Raw genomic sequence first — 19,587 nt, forward strand, 5'->3', positions numbered from 1 at the left:
GAGAGAAAGATGTTACATCTGTCTTCACTTGCATCCCAGTCACGGAAGCGTTGGAGGTAGTTCATAAGAGATTACAGGATCATCCCAACCTCAGCAACAGGACCACTCTCAGCACTGATCAGTTGTGTTTGCTTTTGGAACTGTGTCTTAATTCCACCTATTTTGCATAAGGGTCAGTACAGGCAGAAACCTAGGTGTGCCATGGGTTCCCCCAGGCCCCTGGTCAAAGTCACCAAACCAGTTCGTAAGCAGTACCTGCTTACGAACTGGTTTGTGTGGCCAGAAGGGTCGTCAGAGGCACCGCAAGACTGCTTTTCCACCACAGGCTGCCACACACGACAACACCACAGACTTTCAGGAATATACAGAAACTGTCATTGCCTACATCCCAAAACGCATCGATGATGTCACAGAGACCAGGACTATCACTGTCCGGGGCAATCAGAAACCATGGCTCACAGGTCCGGTTTAAAGGCTCCTAAGGTTGAGAAATGCAAGCCTTCAGAGCCGGGAATTAGGTGAGCCTAAGAACAGCAAGGGCAAACCTGTCACGTGGCATCAGCTACAGCTACAGCTACAGCAAAGCTTCAGCGACAGCAGAAATACTTGGAGGCAGTGGCAAGGAATACAAACCATCACAGAGTCAAAGGAGCTTGCAAGGAAAAGCGTCTGGACTTCTTTAAGTTACTTGAAGCCGTTGAAGACACCAACTCTCTGCCATCTATAATCCAGTTTTGAGATCCCTTCCCAGACGCCTTAACGCCCACTCACATCCTGGGCCATCTGATCTCAGGAATTCGCATGATAAGGTGGGGCCAGGTTTCACAATGAACTCACCCGAAACTCTGGCTGATTGGGACCCACACCCAGTTTCACACCTTGGCTCAGGCGATTAGAGGATCATCAGGGGGTCCTTTTGTCCCTCTGTGGGGGGATACTCCCACTAGGTTTATATCTGGGACTCTCCACCATTTGAACTTAGAACTGAAGAAGATTCTCGGATGAGAGGTGAAACGTCTTCAAGTAACTTAAAGAAGTCCAGACGCTTTTCTTTGCAAGCTCCTTTGACTACGATGACCTGGATGACTGAGAACCTTCACAGACAAACCATCACAGACTACAAGCCCACTCTGCAGACCGTGGTGACACAATCAACAGACAGTGTGTGGAGATCCCTTGCCAAAATCAATACACGCAAAGCTCCGGGTCCTGATAACATCCTTGGACGAGCACTGACGGACTATGCTGTGGAACTCACAAATGTCTTCACAGACATCTTTAACACATCACTAGGGTCAGGCCGTCGTTCCCACATGCCTCAAAGCCTCCACCATCATTACTGTACCCAAGAAGTCATCTGCCTCCTGCTTTAAGGACTACCGTCCTGTCAAACTCACCTCCATCATTATGAAGTGCTTTGAATGGTTAGTCATGCATCAAATCAAATTATCTCTTTCCCCCAACCTGGATCCATTTGAGTTTGCATACACGTCAAAACGCTCAACCGATGATGGAATTTCAACTGCCCCTCATTCAGCCCTCACACATCTGAACACTAGAGACTCATATGTCAGAGTGCTGTTCATAGACTTCAATTCAATTCAATTTTATTTATATAGCGCCAAATCACAACATAAGTCGCCTCAAGGCGCTTCATAGATACAGAGAAAAACCCAACAATCATATGAGCCCCTATGAGCAAGCACTTTGGCAACAGTGGGAAGGAAAAACTCCCTTTTAACAGGAAGAAACCTCCGGCAGAACCAGGCTCAGGGAGGGGCGGCCATCTGCTGCGACCGGTTGGGGTGAGAGAAGGAAGACAGGATAAAGACATGCTGTGGAAGAGAGACAGAGGTTAATAACAGATATGATTCAATGCAGAGAGGTCTGTTAATACATAGTGAGCGAGAAAGGTGACTGGAAAGGAAAAACTCAATGCATCATGGGAATCCCCCGGCAGCCTATGTCTATTGCAGCATAACTAAGGGAGGATTCAGGGTCACCTGGTCCAGCCCTAACTATATGCTTTAGCAAAAAGGAAAGTTTTAAGCCTAATCTTAAAAGTAGAGATAGTGTCTGTCTCCCGAATCCAAACTGGAAGCTGGTTCCACAGAAGAGGGGCCTGAAAACTGAAGGCTCTCCCTCCCATTCTACTTTCAAGTATTCTAGGAACAACAAGTAGGCCTGCAGAGCGAGAGCGAAGTGCTCTAATAGGGTGATATGGTACTACAAGGTCATTAAGATAAGATGGGGCCTGATTATTTAAGACCTTGTATGTGAGGAGCAGGATTTTGAATTCAATTCTGGATTTAACAGGAAGCTAATGAAGGGAAGCCAAAACAGGAGAAATATGCTCTCTCTTTCTAGTCCCTGTCAGTACTCTTGCTGCAGCATTTTGGATTAGCTGAAGGCTTTTCAGTGAGTTTTTTTGGACATCCTGATAATAATGAATTACAGTAGTCCAGCCTGGAAGTAATAAATGCATGAACTAGTTTTTCAGCGTCACTCTGAGACAGGATATTTCTAATTTTAGAGATGTTGCGCAAATGGAAGAACGCAGTTTTACATATTTGTTTAATATGTGCATTGAAGGACATGTCCTGGTCAAAAATGACTCCAAGGTTCCTCACAGCGTTACTGGAGGCCAAGGTAATGCCATCCAGAGTAATAATTTGGTTAGATACCATATTTCTAGGCTTTTCAGGGCCGAGTACAATAACCTCAGTTTTATCTGAATTAAGAAGCAGAAAGTTAGCGGCCATCCAGGTCTTTATGTCTTTAAGACATTCCTGCAGTTTAACTAATTGGTGTGTGTTATCTGGCTTCATGGACAGATAGAGCTGGGTGTCATCTGCATAGCAGTGAAAATGTATGCTATGTCTTCTAATGATACTGCCTAAGGGAAGCATGTATAATGTAAACAGAATTGGTCCTAGCACTGAACCCTGTGGAACTCCATAATTAACCTCAGTGTGTGAAGAGGACTCTCCATTTACATGCACAAACTGGAGTCTATTAGATAGATATGATACAAACCACTGCAGTGCAGTACCTGTAATACCTACAGCATGTTCTAATCGCTCTAATAGGATATTATGGTCGACAGTGTCGAATGCTGCACTAAGGTCTAGCAGGACAAGCACAGAGATGAGTCCACTGTCAGAGGCCATAAGAAGATCATTTGTAACCTTCACTAAAGCTGTTTCTGTGCTGTGATGAGCTCTGAAACCTGACTGAAACTCTTCAAATAAACCATTCCTCTGCAGATGATCTGTTAGCTGTTTGACAACTACTCTTTCAAGGATTTTTGATATGAAAGGAAGGTTGGAGATTGGCCTATAATTAGCTAAGACTGCTGGGTCTAGAGATGGCTTTTTGAGTAAAGGTTTAACTACAGCTAGCTTGAAGGCCTGTGGTACATAGCCGATTATTAGAGATAGGTTGATCATATTTAAGATCGAAGAATTAATTAATGGCAGGACTTCTTTGAGCAGTTTTGTAGGAATGGGGTCTAAAAGACACGTTGATGGTTTGGAGGAAGTAATTATTGAAGTTAACTCAGAAAGATCAATTACAGAAAAAGAGTCTAACTTAACATCAATGGTAAGAGTAGCTGTAGATAATATTACATCTGTGGGATGATTACTGGTAATTTTTTCTCTAATGATAAAAATTTTATTTGTGAAGAAGTTCATGAAGTCATTACTAGTTAACGTTAAAGGGATTGTTGGCTCAAAAGAGCTCTGACTTTTTGTCAGCCTGGCTACAGTGCTGAAGAGAAACCTGGGGTTGTTCTTATTTTCTTCAATCAGTGATGAATAGTAAGATGTTCTGGCTTTGCGGAGGGCTTTCTTATAAAGCAGCAAACTATTTCTCTAGGCTAAATGATGATCCTCTAAATTTGTGACACGCCATTTCCTCTCCAGATTACGAGTCATCTGCTTTAGGGTACATGTTTGAGAATTATACCACGGAGTCAGGTACTTCTGATTAGAGACCTTAGTTTTCACAGGAGCTACAGTATCCAGAGTCGTACGTAGTGAGGAGGTGAAATTATTAACAAGATAATCGACCTCTGTTGGGGTAGCGTTCAGATAGCTGCTCTGCTCTATGTTGGTACAGGGCATTGAAGATGATAACAGTGGGTGGATTATATTCTTAAACTTAGTTACAGCGCTTTCAGAAAGACATCTACTGTGATAGAGTCTGCTCTCCACTGCTGTGTAATCAATTATTGTAAATGTAAATGTTATCAGGAAATGATCAGACAGGAGAGGGTTTTCAGGAAACACTGTTAAATGTTCAGTTTCTATGCCATATGTTAAAACAAGATCTAGAGTGTGATTAAAGTGGTGGGTGGGTTCTTTTACATTTTGAGAGAAACCAATTGAGTCTAATAACAGACTAAATGCCATGTTTAGACTGTCATTTTTAGCATCTACATGGATGTTAAAATTACCCACAATAATTATTTTATCTGAGCTCAGAACTAAATTAGATATAAAGTCTGAGAAATCAGACAGAAACTCTGTGTAAGGCCCAGGTGGACGATAGATGATAACAAGTAAGACTGGTTTCTGAGTTTCACAGCTGGGGTGGACAATGTTAAGCATCAGGCTTTCAAATGAATTAAAAGTCTGTCTTGGTCTTTCATTAATTAATAGGCTGGTGTGAAAAATTGCTGCCACACCGCCCCCGGCCTGTGCTTCGAGATTTCTGGTAGTTAGAATGACTCGGGGGTGTTGATTCATTTAAACTAACATAATCATCCTGCTGCAACCAGGTTTCTGTAAGGCAGAGTAAATCAATTTGTTGATCAATTATTAAGTCATGTACTAACAGAGACTTGGAGGAGAGAGACCTAATATTTAATAATCCACATTTCACTGTTTTACTCTTTGGTTCAGATGTGGATACTGTATTGTTCTTTCTTTGTAATTGTTTATGTTTAAGTTGTTTGTTACGGTGGCCCCTAGAGACAAAGCATGTACAAACTCCAAGACACTTACAAATTCCAAATAGCACGCACAAACTCCAAAACACGTACAAAATCCAAAACACATGCAAACTCCAAAACACGTACAAACTCCAAAACACGTACAAAATCCAAAACACATGCAAAATCCAAAACACGTGCAAAATCCAAAACACGTGCAAAATACAAAACACGTACAAAATTCAAAACACGTGCAAACTCCAAAACACATGCAAAATCCAAAACACGTACAAAATCCAAAACACATGCAAACTCCAAAACACGTACAAAATCCAAAACACATGCAAAATCCAAAACACGTACAAACTCCAAAACACATACAAAATCCAAAACACATGCAAAATCCAAAACACGTACAAACTCCAAAACACATACAAAATCCAAAACACATGCAAAATCCAAAACACGTACAAAATCCAAAACACATGCAAACTCCAAAACACGTACAAAATACAAAACACATGCAAAATCCAAAACACGTACAAAATCCAAAACACATGCAAACTCCAAAACACATGCAAACTCCAAAACACATGCAAACTCCAAATCACAACGGAAGTGCTCCAGGACGCTAGGGGCAGTGTTGAGCTCGATTTGCAAAATAAACGGCAAATTTGTTGCAAACACATGGGCTCTAGTCTCCGTCGCGCTTCCCAGGTTGCCTAGCAACCATGATACTAACAGCTGGAAACGTGTCATACAACTTTGTTTGACAGAAATGAAGGAGAACATATTTTTTTCATTTGTTTGTTTGTTTCTACAAGAGCTTTGTGTGATTTGATAAGTATCTGAGGCTGAGACCACAGGACAGTAAAACATGATTGTTGGGCTTCATTTCTGTACTGAACAGTCATTTAAGATTAGCTAGTAAATAACAATTAGCTAATGTTGTTCATGAGACTAAAGTCATATCACTTTGGTAATGTAAATATAATATGGCCAATATTATGGTTATTATATTAGTCATTATTAGCTATTACAGCAGTGAACATGAACTCTGTGTCAAATACTGAGCTTCAGTACAGATTCAAGTTGCAGTTATTTACATGTCTTACCACCTTAAATCTTCACTCAAAGACAAGTATATAGGAATGACTGCCAAATTTATTTGCCACTGAAGCAGAAGGATGGCATCTGAATAAAACCTCTCTTGACATGCCTATGACATTAAAGCTTGGTTGGCTCTAAACTTTTTAAATTTGAATGAAAAAAAAAAACAGATTTGTTGGTGTTTGGACCCAGTGGCTCCTGTGAGTCCTCTTCTTTTCATTTGGAACCCCTGGAAGTTTATTTTAAACCTGTTGTTACTGCCTTTGGTTTTAAGTTGAACCAGTCCATATTTATCATTTAAGGCGACTGGCAAGAGTGAAATATTTTCTTCCTAGGCAGCACTTTGAAACCGTGATCCATGCTTTTATTTCTTCCCCTGTGGACTACTGTAACGCACTTTATGTGGGGGTCAGTCAGTTGTTACTCTGACATCTGCAGCTGGTTCAAAATGTATATTGACAGTGCATATATAGGTGTATCATATATAAGAGACAAATGTTGTTCCTTCAGTATGTTGGCATTACTAAATTTGGCTCAATGCTTACATACATGTGTAAAAAGAAAATGTACAAGCTGTGATAACTGTTTCTGATAGAATGAAGGGTAGACTGATATATTAAACATTCCTTTATTGGGTTAGAAAATCAGACCATGTCATAACTGCTTTAAGTCATACAGAATAGATATCAGATGGTTTGGATGCTAACAGATGAAGCACAGAGGTGGAGCCTTCTGGCAGGACTGTCTCTAATTGGTGACGGTAAGTGACGGAAGTGATGTTGTAGGTGACGTCAGACGCCGGAGATTTTGGCGGAGAAAAAGCAAATGGTAGCATAGAGTTTAACAAAGGTTTTCCAAGCTTCAGTATTACCAAATATACTAATCAATTGTCATATAACTAACAACATCTATTTTATCATCTCTAACACCCTGGAGGACAACGGGGAGAGTTTAGACGCTCTCCAAGATTACATCGACCGCTGTTTTCAAGATTTAGTAATGCATAAGGCCCAGAGTGCATCTTCCCCGGCCAAAATCGAGACGCCGTCATCGAAGAGAAGTCGCCAGGCAGACTCCCCCGGTACAACATCGCCTGCCGGCAAAGACATCGCAGAAATCCTGGAGTCCATCGACAAGCGATTGTCCAGTTTCGATGCGAGGCTGTCCCTGGTGGAGATCTTACACCGGGAATTTAAATCTCTGAGAGAATCCCTGGAATTCAGCCAGCGGCAGGTGGAAACGCTTGCCGCTGAAAATGCCACGCTACGGGAGTCGGTTAAATCTCTCACCGATAACGTGACCCAGCTAAACATTGAAAATAAAAAAATAAAAGAGTCCGTTATCGATTTACAAGCCCGTAGCATGAGAGATAATCTTGTGTTTTCTGGTATTCCAGAAACTGCCGGAGAGGACGCAGAGGCAACGGTGAAAAGCTTCATTAAAATCCACCTGAAGCTGCCGGAGGACACCGTAAAGAACATCGACTTCGATAGAGTACATCGCTTGGGGGGCGCGCGGTCGCGGACCGGGAGACCACGGCCTATTGTGGCCAAATTCAGCCAATTCAAACAAAAGGAACAGGTGAAGAGTCGCGGCAGAGAGCTGAAAGGAACGGACTTCAGCGTGAACGACCAGTTCCCCAAAGAGATCCTGGAACGACGCAAGGTCCTGTTCCCAGTTCGACGTAGCTTTATCCAGAAAGGCTCCCGTGCTGTCATCGCTGTGGACCGGCTCTACGTGGACGGACAGCTGTACCGCGACCCCGGCACCACACCGTGGTTATACTGACTGCACTCCAGATAAGAACCCGCTACACTCTTTTCTTATTCATTCACACTTTCTCCTTTAAAATGTGTTTAACCTAGTAATATCAGTAGGATGTCATAGCAGATATAACACCGTCACCCTCCGTCATTGCTTTAATTGGAATGTTTCCGTTTCGTCTCTTTTTTTTTGTTGTCGCTCACAGTTCATGTGGTTTCTTTCTTTCTCTTGTCTTTCACTGCTGTGGTCACCTACTTCCCCACTCACCTACAAACAACACCCTCTATTTCTACATATTTTCACAACACGATCACGCAAACACATCAGCTCAACGGCAGCACATTCACAACAGCCTCACAGCACGCACAGACTTGCAGGACACATAAGCAAGCCACGCTTGTTCATATTAGTGAATATTCACACACATAGTCAGACTTATGGAGTCTCTCACCACACTTCTTTTTCTCTTTCTATTTACAAACAAGGGATGTTTCCATATTCTCTCCACCTGTCTAAACGAAACACCCAGCATACATCATTAAACATACACGCACAATTAAGGGCATGCTGAGGTTTGTCACATGGAATGTAAATGGAGCTGGCACCAGAGGAAAGAGGTTAAAAATATTTAACCAGCTTAAAAAACTACAGGCAGATGTTGTTTTATTACAAGAAACTCACAAACCTGTCACAGGTTTAAATGAACTTAAAACACCTGAGTTTCCTAACGTGTTTGCAGCCGGTTATAATTCTAGACAACGGGGAGTAGCAATTTTAATACATAAAAATGTTAATTTTACAGTACTCGATACAGTTATAGATCCAGAGGGTAGATTTCTAATTATTAAACTATCAATATTGAACAAAAAACTATGTATTGTTAGTATATATGGTCCAAATGTTGATGAACCCTCATTCTTCCACGGTTTTTTTAGTGCACTCTCTGAACACCTTGATTGCACACTCATTCTTGGCGGTGACCTCAACCTTGGACTAAATGAAGAAATGGATAGGCTCAACACAACAGGAACTCAGCGTAATTGGCAGTCCACAAATATAATCAAACAGTATATGAACGACTTTGGTCTTTGCGATGCATGGCGCTCTCTTCACCCCACCAGTAAGGAATATACTTTTTTCTCGCATGTTCATCACTCTTACTCTCGTCTGGATTATTTTTTGGTCAGCAGCTCACTGCTGTGTGACATTTCAGACACTGAGATTCATCCTATAGCTGTCAGCGATCATGCTCCTGTATCTTTAACACTAATGCACAAGAATAATACTACGCCAAGTAAAAACTGGAGATTTAATATATCACTACTTAAAGATGAAGACTTTATTAAATACTTTAAAAAGGAATGGACTTCATATTTAGACTTTAATGACACTCCCGGAATATCTGCTTCTGTTCTATGGGAAGCAGGGAAAGCTGTGATGAGAGGTAAAATAATTTCTTTCTCATCACACAAAAAGAAAGAAGAAAACAAAAATATTCAGGAATTAGAAAAAAACATCAAATCACTAGAAGAAGCCTACGCGTCCCACCAAGATCAGGAAACATTGAACAAAATATGCAAAACAAAACTAGAATTAAATGAAACTATTAATAAAAAAACACAATTCCTTATACAAAGACTTCGCTTGCAGAATTTTGAACACAGTAACAAATCAGGTCGATTTCTAGCTAACCAGCTAAAAATAAATAAAGAAAAAACAACTATATGTGCTGCTAAAGATTTATCGGGGAACACAATATATGATCCTGGAAGAATAAACAACATTTTTAGGGATTTCTATGAAACTTTATACTCACCACAAATAAACCCATCTAAAAATGAAATTGATCTGTTTCTTGACAACGTAACTCTTCCAAAATTACTAGACAGTCAAGCAATGGAATTGGATTCGCCACTGACGCCAAGTGAACTCCAGGAAGCCCTGATAAGTATGCCCAATAATAAGGCTCCAGGTCCAGACGGCTTCCCTGCAGAATTCTACAAAGAATTCTGGACAATTTTGGCACCAGTATTCCACAGCATGTTGCAGGAAATCGAGGAAAAGGGCAGACTACCACCAAATATGAATTCTGCCAACATTAGTCTCCTGCTAAAACCAGGCAAAGACCCTTTATTTCCCTCAAGCTATCGTCCAATTTCTCTTTTAAATGTAGACCTTAAAATAATCTGCAAAGCTCTCTCAAAGAGATTAGAGAAAATGACCCCCCTCTTAATTCATCCTGACCAAACTGGTTTCATAAAAGGTCGGCACTCCTCAACAAACACTCGTAGATTACTTAATTTAATAGACTACTCATACGATAAAAACATCGAAGCCATAATATTATCTCTAGATGCAGAAAAAGCATTTGACAGAGTTAATTGGAAATTTTTATTCGCAACTTTACACAAATTTGGTTTTGGAAACTCTTTCATAAACTGGATAAGAATATTATACAATTCCCCAACGGCTCGTATCAGAACAAATGACCAGACATCCTCCAGCTTCTGTCTCCTGAGGGGCACCAGACAGGGATGCCCACTCTCCCCCTCACTTTTTGCAATTTTTATCGAACCTCTAGCAGCAGCATTTAGACAGGCTACAACAATTAAGGGCATAAAATGTAAGAACATAGAACATAAAATCAGTCTCTATGCGGATGATGTGTTGCTTTTTCTGCAAAACACACAAACCAACCTCTCTGAGGTAATTACTTTAATAAACTGGTTTTCAAGAGTTTCAGATTATTCAATTAACTGGCCAAAATCTACAGTTCTCCCCATTAACTGCTCCTTCCATAATTCTTCCTCTGCCCCACTGCAATCCGGAAACATTAAATATTTAGGTATTAATATCTCTCCTAAGCTTTCAGACTTAACTAAACTAAACCACATCCCACTTCTAAAGAAAGTAGAAGGCGATCTGACTAGATGGAAATCTTTACCCATATCACTCATGGGAAGGGTCGCCACTATAAAAATGATGATCTTGCCAAAAATAAATTACTTATTTTTGATGATCCCTAACAAACCATCACAAGATTGGTTCAGATCTCTGGATTCATATATTTCCAAATTCCTTTGGAAAGATAAACCCCCGCGTATTAGCTTAAAAACGCTACAAAGAACCAAGGATAGAGGAGGATTAGATCTGCCTAATTTTCACCAATACTTCTTAGCCAACAGGCTTCAGTTCATCTCAGAATGGTTAAAACATACCTTCTTAGTTGAGCCCTGGCTAGATGTTGAACAGGCACTATGCAAGGATCTAGAGATTTCAGACCTACCATTTATTAGCTCAAACATCAAAAGACATGAATGCTTTAAAAGTATCAACATCAGCTTTTCTCTAACAGCATGGTGGGAGTTTCTAAAAATAACGGAGTCTTCATTAATCCCATGCAAACGTACACCTATCTGGAATAACCCTGACATATTACAAAACAATAATATGATTAATTTCCCAGAATGGAGTTGTAAAGGAATTAAATACTTAGAACATATATTAGAGGGAACAGAATTTATTCCATTTGACAGACTAGTTGAACAATATGGGATCAACAAGACAAGGTTTTTAGAATATCAACAAATTAAATCCATAGTAAAAAAGAAATTTAACCTCAGTCAAGTTGAATTACAAACACCACTAAGTGCGGCACATTTTCTTACTCTTAAATCCCCCAAATTATTATCTAAAATATACAGAACACTTTCTAAATTAGATGAATCAATATCCCTTCCTACTGCAAAGTGGGAAGCAGATTTATCAGTCAACCTAGACCAAAACTTCTGGTCTCAGATTTGCTTAAAAACTTTTAAATTAATTAAAAATCCCAGTCTGCAATTAATACAATACAAAATACTTCATAGAGTGCACTATACAGGTCATCGGATGTTCAAGATGGGCTTTACATCTTCCAACAACTGCTCACACTGTCAAGGCAATACACCAGACAATTACATCCACGCTCTTTGGTTCTGTCCACCAGTGCAAAAGTTTTGGCGCGAGATATGTGAAGACTTATCAAAATGTCTGAAATGTAACATTCCAACCTCCCCCTTAGTGTGTTTGTTGGGCAGCTTAGATAATGTCACTTCAGAAAAGAATATAGCCCATATGATCTTCACTGCCCTATGCATAGCCAAGAAAACAGTCCTCATGAACTGGAAAAATAAAAATAATCTTAATTCTAACCAATATAGAAATTATCTATTAGATTACATTAGTCTTGACACAGCCTCTGCCACCACATCAGATCAATTGCTCTGGGCCCCTTTTATCAGCTCCATCACCTAGTGGGGGTGGGGGGTCATAGTTTGGTCCCGCCTTCACTGTTGTGATTGGTGAGGGGGTAGGGACAGGCTTAGGGCGTCGGGGGGTTCCCCGGAGGCATCTTCCTTGGGGGGCTCAACCCGGGGTAGCGGTCACGTCCGGTTGAGGGCTCTGTTGGCTCTCAGGTGACTGTTTCCTCGCGGCTGCGTGCAGCGGGGCTAGGGGAGGGTCTGTGCTGACGGACGTGGGTTACTGACCTGGCAACCTGGCTGCCCCTGGGTGGGTCCGGGATGGGCGTGAGGTTCTGGGGGTGCTCCGTCTCTGGGCGGGGGCCCGGGCCGGGCCTCGGGGGCTCGGGTCCTGGTTGGTGTGTTGCCGGGGTTGTGGGCGGGTGGGTGCATGGGGGCCCGGCCCTGGAGCAGGGTGCCGCCGGTGCATCGAGCCGCCTGGGGGGCTCTTCAACTGGTGGGGGGGATGGTCACATCTGGCAGGAGCTTTCTTCTCTCAGGAACTCTCTGCAGGAGGGGGAGATACAGGAGAGGTGGAGGAAGATCTCAGCCTGGGCGTTTACCGTCTTATGTAGTCTGGAAGATGTGTGGTTGGTGGGGTGGGTGCAGTTTTCTCTGTGGTGGGGTTGGGTGGACTGTCCAGGGCTCTGTGGAGCCGGGGGGCGCTACTGCACTGGGCCCCGGTCTGATGGGCCTGGGCCCCCCTTCCCTGGCGGGTCGCGGAGGGTGGGAGTGCCTACTGGGGTCAGCGGGGGAGCTGGCCCCAGGGAGGGGTCACTTGCCCCTCCCTTCCTTCCCTCCCCATCTCCAGCTGCCTCCCTCTTCCCGCTCCTCCACAACCACCCACACATGCAGGGCCTTGGAGTGGGGGTACGTCACCAGGGTGCAGAGGAGGCTACCCCCCCCCCTGTCCCCTTCTGGCTGCCTCTGCCTCAATTTTATCCCACATCTTAGACATTCACATTATTCACACTCTCATTACACATACATATAGGATCTTGGGGGTGGGCACAATCACGGAGTCCAAATCACCATCAGGGTGTATACCTCACCCCTGACGTCGTTGCCCACCTCTCAATTTTAAATACACTTAGTCATTGAGGGTTAGCAGGAGGGACTATGCGCTTACCTGCTGCTCCTTGGCAGGTAGCTCCATGCCCTCCTGGGTTTTAATTGCACCTTAGAACACATATGCATCAACACTACAATGAGCGGGTGGAGGGAGGTTTGGAGTCTTCTCCCACCCCCATTCTCTGCGGCCTGCTGGAGCGGGAGGGCTAGTAGGAGGAGTTGGCCGTCCGACTGCGGTCTGGGGTGTGGGGCCTCCCTGCTGCTGCGGAGTCGGGATGGTCTGCCTCTCCCCACCGCAGGGAAAAGGGTAACACCACCTGGGTCTGGGTGCAATTCCCCCCTCCAGGGGCAAGGGTACCTAGACCCGGATTGTAGAGTACGCTTGGGGAGTGTGATTGTGTGTACAGCGTCTCTTTATGTCTGTCTCCACGTTGGTTGAGTGTGGAGTGAGTGCATATGAGAGCATGAGGGTGGGAATGGATGTTTGTGTCTGTGTGTGCCTGTATGTCTGTGTCTATATGTCAGGTTGGGTATCAGACGCCACCTCTCTGGGGACACCTCAGGCCCTCCAAGGTTTGGAGGCCTATCTCCACCCACCACCACTTCCCCTGCCGGTGGCGGACTCCCTCAGGTGTCGGTGTGTTGGTGGTTCTTTGTGTCTGGGGGTGGGCGTCCGGGTACACACCGGCTCACTCCTTGGCGGCCGCTTGTCGGGGCCTGGGGCCTGGGGCTCGCTCGGGCCCCCTTTGGAGGTGGGGTGCCCCCGGCCTCTCGGCCTAGGGCTCGGTCACTCAGGCGCAGCTGAGGGCCGGCGGAGCTCACGGGCGCGTCACTGCAACCCCCCCTGGCTTCTGCTCCGCGGCTGCTGAGTGAGCCCTCATCTGGGACTCTCCTCAGCTCTTACTGGAACAGTGGCGCGGCTGCCCCTCTGTTGGTCTTCCATGGTCTTTTGTGTTCTGGGGGCCTCTGGATGTCTGGAGTTTTGATCTCCTCCATACCCGCTTCACACCCTGGAGGACGGGGCTAAGGCCCCCCCACACTCCCTAGCAGATCATTACATGGAGAAACCTTTGGAATGCAAGCATGCTGATCCACACAGGTATGCACACATGGGTATTCACAGACGCGGACTAAAGCTTTCTTGGCTGCTGCCTCAAAGCACACTGTGCGCTGTCTATCTTGCGTGCTGCACAATATTGTTTATTACTTAGTAAATACTGATATCTATGACTAGCTAGTTTATTGTGATGGTGCTTTGTTTTCTCTATTATTATGTTGCTCTTTGTTGTTTGCTGTCTCCTCTGTTTGTTTGTTTGTTTGTTTGTTTTTTTTTCTCCATACAGGTGACCCAGGAGTTTTTTTTTTTTTTTTTTTTGTCTCTCTTCCCCCCCCCTTCTCACCGTCTCTTCTCCACTTTGGTTTTCTTTCTTTCTCTCCCCCTCTCTCTCTCATTCATTCCCCCTGTCCTATTTATTTAAAAAAAAAAAAAAAAAAAATGACAAAGGATGAACTGAAGCTCTGCCATCACGTAATGTCGCATACTGCTGTTTCTGATGTCATTTAGGAAAAAAAAAAAAAAAAAAAAAAAAAAGAATAGATATCAGAGCCTTAAACAGGCTGAATTCTGCTAAATGGGTCAAACTGGGCAGAAAGTATACAAACACATAACATCCTTATAGAATATGATGTGACACTATAGATCAACTTACCTCAGAATATATAAAGCATATAAACAATTACAGCAATATGATGCAACAAACACAGCAGTCCTACTAATCCAAAATACTCAAAGCTTCATAGAACTGAAACAAACATTTATTTTTAGCTCCATTCTGCTGCTGATACATACTTTATTTTTCTGAACATTAAACTTGTTGGTTCCTTTCATAGTGTGTAACCTGAATGCCCTGGGTACTTTCTCCCACACTGGAAACACTGGAATGATCAAATTATTTGAACATTACCTAATAAGACTGATTCAGGACAGACAATTAGTTATGTTAAACTTTCTTAGCAGTCCTTCACAAACAGGGAACAGTCTGTCTATTCTCTCCATCTGTCAGCTGCTGCTGGCTCTTCCTCCTCCTCTTCCTCACATACTGCTGAGTTTGTCCTGGTGGATCATCAGGGGTGCAAAGCCTCACAGATGATGTGCAGCAGTGGGTCCCTCAGTCTGTCCTCACTCTGGACACTTGCAGGTGTCACACATAGAAATCAAATGTGTGATAAGCTGCAGGATTCAAACACAAGTGTAACTTATAAACACATGTTCATACTTTTATTCCACAATCAGAGAGAAAGAAAAAGAGAGAGCAGCCTTTGAATTGGGACAGTCTTCGTCGTGTCGCTGTGACGTAATCGGCCTTAAAATGCGGCCTTTAAGGCTGCAGACCCCAAATCCGGTCATTGGTACTTCCTGGCTTGTGTAGTTACTAGGTAACAAAAGCTCAACACTGCCCCTAGCGTCCTGGAGCACTTCCGTTGTGTTTTGGAATTTGCATGTGTTTTGGGGTATGCATGTGTTTTGGGTTTTGCAAGTGTTTTGTATTTTGTACGTGTTTTGTATTTTGCACGTGTTTTGTATTTTGTACGTGTTTTGGAGTTTTTGCGTGTTTTGTATTTTGTACGTGTTTTGTATTTTGCATGTGTTTTGTATTTTGTAAGTGTTTTGTATTTTGCACGTGTTTTGTATTTTGCACGTGTTTTGTATTTTGTACGTGTTTTGGATTTTGCATGTGTTTTATATTTTGTACGTGTTTTGGATTTTGCATGTGTTTTGTATTTTGTAAGTGTTTTGGAGCTTGCATGTGTTTTGGAGTTTGTAAGTGTTTTGTATTTTGTAAGTGTTTTGGAGCTTGCACATGTTTTGGAGTTTGCATGTGTTTTGGATTTTGTACATGTTTTGGAGTTTGTACGTGTTTTGGAGTTTGCATGTGTTTTGGAGTTTGTGCGTGCTATTTGGAATTTGTAAGTGTTTTGGAGTTTGTACGTGCTTTGTCTCTAGGGGCCACCGTAGTTTGTTGCTGGTTTTTAGTTTGTTTTTTGTCTGTTTGGGAGCTGACACAGTCTCTATGGAGATGGGTTTTTGGGGGGGTAGCAGGAGGAGAGAAGCTGCAGAGAGGCGTGTAAGACTGCAACTCTGCTTCCTGGTCCCAACTCTGGATAGTCATATTTTGGGGGTTTAATAAATTTGTCCATATTTCTAGAAATGAGAGCTGCTCCATCCAAAGTGGGATGGATGCCATCTCTCCTAACATGACCAGGTTTCCTCCAGAAGGTTTGCCAATTATCTATGAAGCCCACATCGTTTCTGGGACACCACTCAGACAGCCAGCAATTTAAGGAGAACATGTGGCTAAACATGTCACTCCTGGTCTGATTGGGGAGGGGACCAGAGAAAACTACAGAGTCCGACATTGTTTTGGCAAAGTTGCACACCAATTCAATATTGATTTTAGTGACCTCCGATTGGCGTAACCGGGTGTCATTACTGCCGACGTGAATTATGATCTTACTGAATTTACGTTTACCCTTAGCCAGCAGTTTTAAATTTCCTTCAATGTCGCCTGCTCTGGCCCCTGGAAGACAATTGACTATGGTTGCCAGTGTCTCTAGCTTCACATGTCTGAGAACAGAATCACCAATTACCAGAGTTTGACCCCCAGCGGGTGTGTCGCCGAGTGGGGAAAAACGGTTAGACACATGAACGGGTTGGTGGTGTACCTGGGGCTTCTGTTTAGGACTATGCTTCCTCCTCACCGTCACCCAGCCGCCCTCTTTCTCCAGCTGCTTGGGGTCTGCCGGGGAACAGCTAGCGGGGCCTACGCTATCTTCGGCTGCACCAGCTACAGGGGCCTGGCTAGCTATGGGTGAATGAAGGGTGCGAAGCCAAGTCTCCAATTCAGTAATCCTGGCCTCCAGAGCTGCAAATATGCTACATTTGTTACAGATATCATTAATGCTAAAGGAGGCCGAGGAGTAACTAAACATCTGACACAATGAGCAAGAAAGTGCAGGAGGGACAGGTGAAGTAGCCATGGTGCTAACGAGTCGGCTACGAGCTAAGCTAAGCTAGCGAAACAGTACAGAGACAGTGAGTGAATACTTTGGCTATAAATTAGGTAGTGAGTACACAGAAAGTGTGCTTCGGATGAAGCACGTGAAGATTATACTATGATTATACTGGATCTGCTGTGGATCAGCACATCGCTATGTAACTGGCTGCTAGATTTCTTGACAGGAAGACAGCAGACAGTACGGGTCAGCAGCAACACCTCCAGCCCAAGAACACTGAATACGGGGGCTCCTCAAGCATGTGTGTTCAGCCCCCTTCTCTTCACTCTGCTGACCCACGACTGCACACCATCACACAGCTCCAGTCACACACAACTGTGGTAGGTCACATCAGCAACAATGATGAGATCTACTACAGGGGTGAAGTTAACCATCTGGCAGAGTGGTACAGCAGCAACAACCTGTCCCTGAATGTGGAGAAGACCAACAGCGACTCCACTTCCTCTGCAAACTGAGAAGCACAACAGATTCAACCCCCATTATGAGCACCTTCTACAGAGGCACCATTGAGAGGATCCTCACCAGCTGCATCACTGTGTGGTATGACTCCTGCACTGTGTTCTGCAGGAAAAATGACAACGGGTAGTGAGAGCAGCCGAGAGCATTGTGGGGACCTCTCTTGCCTCCCTCCCCAGGAGATCTACTGCACCTGCCTCATCTGGAAGGTCCTCTCCATTACAGGTGACTCCACTCATCCCTCCAACAGCTTCTTCAGTTTGCTGCCATCAGGAAGGATACTGAAGAGCCTCCGGGCCAGAACACGCAGACTGAGAGACAGCTTCGTCCATCGGGTTGTCAGAATGCTGACCATCTCTGAATCGAGAAGGGGGGACCAAGGGTACATCTTTCACCATCTTACAATGCTGTGATTGTAGCCATTCCCCAACTCTCTGTGAATGGTACTCATGGCCATTGATCAGTAGGCTTTGATTAGTTGTCATTGATCAATGGTCATAAGAATTTGCATACTAACAATCATGGAACTAACCCCCCAGCACATTGTTCATTCAGTGGTGCTAGTTTCCTTCACTATGTACTGTTTATAAGGTTGGGGAAACATGCAGTCAGCTGAGACTGAAGAAGTCACTTGGATGAGTGACGAAACGTTTCTCCCACTGAAAATGTCCAGATGAACAGAATCAACCTTTTGGGATTTACTTGCCTGGATGATTAAGCACGCATCAAGACGTTATTGTATTAATATTATTAAAATGATAGCAGCACAAACAAAAATGTTTGCAGCACAAACGTAGCACAAATATTTGACATCAATTTTGTTTGATTCCATTAATGTGGGGGGGCTGGTTGACCTCTGATGACCTCTAGAAATTTTTAATAATATCTTTAAAATGATAGCGGTACAAACGAAAATTTTAGCAGCACAAACCAGCACAAACGTAGCACAAACGTTTGATACCACTTTTGTTGGATTTGAAGAAGGTGGGGGGGCCAACTTCACTCACATGAATAAGAACTGTTGACAGAAACTATGCTATGTGCACTTACTAGTTTTTCCAGTTGTCGGAAATCTCTGAACTGAGTGGCTGTTCAACTACCAAAAAAAAGCAAAAAGGAAACACTCCTCATTTTCATTTTCAAATTGCTCAACTACTGTTGCCTTGTCGGTATGTTCGGGTGTTTTACCTGAAGGATGAGTTAATTACTTCCCTGTGTCTTTGGGACAACAGGTCCTCACTGTCACTAGGTGTGATGCAGACTCATCCATGTTAGGAACTCAAACAAGCAAGTGCAGGGGTGGGGTGGGGTGGAGGGGCCTTGAGCACCTGCCCCTTTCCTGATGGGTGTCCTTAGTGCCCTTTTTGATGAGGCAATTTAAAAAAAATTGTGTGTGCATGTGGAGTCCTTCCTGTGCAACAATCTAAGGAGCTTGGAAAGAAACGCTTCAGGACTTCTTTAGGTTTCTTGAAGACGTTTCACCTCTTATCCGAGAAGATTCTTCAGTTCTAAGAGCAACTGGTGCAGAGTCCCAGATTTTAAGCCCTATGGGAGTGTCCCCAAGAGGGTCATGCGAGTGCTGTCACTGATCTTCGCATTTTATTATCTCATAACACTTATTTAATCAGATACCATCTGTCCTGTGGACGTGATAGTATGATGTGATTCCATATTAGATTCTTGATGAATGTGGGGAGTTGCTATTCTGCCTGGTTCTGTGTGTCCCTTTTTAACTTTGAGCACCCGCCCCTTCAAACATCTCTGCATGGCCCTGAACTCAAATAAATCAGACCGTGGACAAGACTATCAGGTAAAGAGAGAAGCTGAGCTGTCAGCTGGTCACCAACTAGAAGTGATTTGGTTCAGGATATGTGGGAGGATGCTGTACAGGCACAA

Source organism: Rhamphochromis longiceps, linkage group LG23, assembly GCF_057381845.1.
Source record: "Rhamphochromis longiceps isolate RC_006_pf linkage group LG23, R_longiceps_female_GT1.1, whole genome shotgun sequence".
Lineage (NCBI taxonomy): Eukaryota > Metazoa > Chordata > Actinopteri > Cichliformes > Cichlidae > Rhamphochromis > Rhamphochromis longiceps.